Source organism: Nannobrachium achirus, assembly GCF_963921795.1.
Source record: "Nannobrachium achirus genome assembly, chromosome: 9".
NCBI lineage: Eukaryota > Metazoa > Chordata > Actinopteri > Myctophiformes > Myctophidae > Nannobrachium > Nannobrachium achirus.
The window spans coordinates 47,688,907-47,691,959 of NC_137818.1; positions in this window are offsets into that span (position 1 = coordinate 47,688,907).

A 3,053-nucleotide genomic window follows, 5' to 3' on the forward strand; every position below is an offset into this window, starting at 1 on the left:
GCGCGCGCACACGCACACACACACACACACACACACACACACACACACACACACACACACACACACACACACACACACACACACACACACACACACACACACACACACACACACACTCTCTCTTTCTCTCAGTCACTCACTCACATTCTCACGTGGGGTTTACACTCGGAAGTCTTTCCAAACGAGGTCCTTATCGATGTCACACCGAGTCATTGTAACGTGTCCTAATTAAGAGCCTGTTAAGTGAAAGCTTTCATAGGACTGTCTATAAGGTCTTAATGAGTCCTCATCAGCGTGAGCTGATTTCACTGCACCTTCGGCCTACAGTCCACTGCCTTGAACTTGAAATGCCTTAAATGCTTGTAATTAGTGACATCTATGCTCCATTAACTGGAGCCGTGGACCTGATTGTGTCTATTTGCCGTTGAGAGGGTCGTGGAGAAAGCAGGGAGCTGTCAGTATCAACTGTACAAACTGTATCAACTGTACAAAATTTAAATACATCGTATGGATTGGATTGTGAAATCTGAATATTATGAAGACAAAACTATGTGTTTATTTTTGTCATTCTCATTGTCTCTCCCATCTATTGCCAATGGTCCTTGTCTCTCCCCATTGGCCCGAGTAGGGTGCAGGGTATCAATGCACATGGAGTCACCAGACACTTCTAGACACCTGACAGCAAGGAGTTTCACCAAAAGAGCGCATGGTTAAGCTCCACCCTTTCAACGCAGTTAGTAGCCTACCAAAAGTACCATAACCAACCCCAGAAGGGCAGCTAAAAAAGGTCAGGACAGCACTGCGGCCCATGTAGTTCAGTTGTTTGTGGAGAGGATGAAAAAAGGGTGTTTATGGCATAAGCCTGACTTGTAATAATGTGTCGTATGACAGCATTGTACTGTATGCCAAATAGCCTATAGCAGATCTACAAGCTCACGACGTGTGAAAATACACAGCATCTCACTTTTTCCAGTCCAAACTCCAAAGTGTTCCGTTTTGTAATTACGGTATGGCTATTGCAACCAAAAACCAAAACAGTATACGTACATAACAATTTCAGTGCACAACTGAACTCAAAATGTGCCTTTCAGATACATACACACCCCACTACCGCATACATTCAAGACCTACTCTCGGTGTCATTAAAAGCTCTTTAGTGACCCCCCACGGGGCCCCACCCCTCCCTCCACTAGCTTGCTGTGGCTCCCTGACAGATTTTCAAATAAATGCATTCCCCCAGGCTGTAGCGACCCCCTGCCACCACTAATGAAGAACGTTAAAGGGTAATTTATACTTAGTTGCATGCCTTGTAGCACGTCAAAGAATAGCCGATCTACAAGCTCATAATGCATCGATCTGTAACGTGTTGTGGGCTTGTAGATCGCCTATTTTGAGCGTGTGACATGGCCCGCAACCTATTATAAATCAGGCACGGAGGAAAGGACAGAAACACTGTGTCTCTCAAATAACTTTCAGATGATTTTTCTAGGTGCCATTCCGCTCCTGGCAGGAACGTCCGGTCATACTCGCTCGTAGCCTACCCCACGTTAGTAAAGGTGGAACACCAATGTGCCTCCTCTATGGGAAAACATTTGGGCGTGTCTAGGGCAACTCGGGCACCTTCCACTCTTGAGTAATTAGCTGTTAATTTAAGTGCTTATAAAAGAGTTAGGTCACTATATCCCCACTTACTCATGGGCTGTTATTTCGATGTCAACCCCCTGTGTATGTTGTGTGTCTGTGCTGTTTGTGTTGGCCAGGTTATTTTGCACCTCTTAACCAGCTGCTCATATAGCCAGTAGGAATAGGCATTGGCTCAATTTGGCTGAATAAGGCCCCTTGTGTCTGTGGAAGTGCCATGTGTCACCAGAAATCATGTGAAAGGAGCCATGCATTTCTTCACGTTGAATTATTAGAAATGATCAGAACAATTGAAACTTCCCATAATTTCTGTTCAATACTACCAAACTATCTGAAGTTCAAAGTAGTTTGACCTCTGTTTTATTTTATTGACTAAATTGGAGACTCTTGTGTTTAGGGGGAAAGAATATGTTCTCAGGGAAAGAGGATGGTATGACGATACAGGAAGGAATGATTTGACTCCGACGGCAGAGGTCTGTATTGGCTCGAGATAAGATGGCTCATGATGAGAGAGAGAGAGAGAGGATAGCCCCCTTATCAAGACATTCACATCCGTCTGCAAGTATAAGAAAAGTAATTCTTGGCAGAGGCAGGACACTTTACCACATTTTTTTCAATAAAGTCTCCTATTTTCACTATTTGTCATAGTGAAAATATGCTGATTAAGCTGATTATGGCAGGCCAATGAGCAACACTTTTGCAGCTACAGTAATAACATTTATAATGGGTGTGCTACATTTTGGTGTGCCCAGAGCCATGAGTGTGCCAATGTGCAAGCATACCCAGTAGTCAACATACTGCAAATGCATACTATATAAGGTCAGTCTAATGCAGTGGTTCCAAAACATTTTAGCTCATGACCCAAAAAAGAGACATTTGCTTGGGATCCAAACTAGTGAAAATAGCAGATCTACAAGCTCCCCACAAATAGGTCCCGACCCGGTCTTTGGGAACCAGTGGTCTAATGGTACAGTCCCACATCTGCAATAGAAGTGTTGTAGAGGCGTCAGATACGTACATTTCCCAAGTTGTCTGGTGTGTTATGGGCAGTGCCGATTTTCTTCCGTACAGTTGTTTGATTGACTTACTGTATGTAGGGGCGGGGAGAGAGAGAGACAGAGAGACAGAGACAGAGACAGAGAGACAGAGAGAGAGAGAGGTTAAAAAAAGTAAAATGGTTTCAAGGTAAAGGTCAGACAATAGACGGCAGGCGGTAGCAGAGACAGTGAGCTCTCATCCCTAATCAGTGCAGCGGTGCACTGTCCTCCCCCACTCACTGTGACAGTATTATCATCGGAGCTGGTATGCAACACGAATCATTTCCGCTAATGATCCCAGCCGCCTGCCGCACCTCAGGACAAGTGAGTGTGGCTGACATGGGCGACTCATCCCCCCTCTTGTGAGAGGAGGGA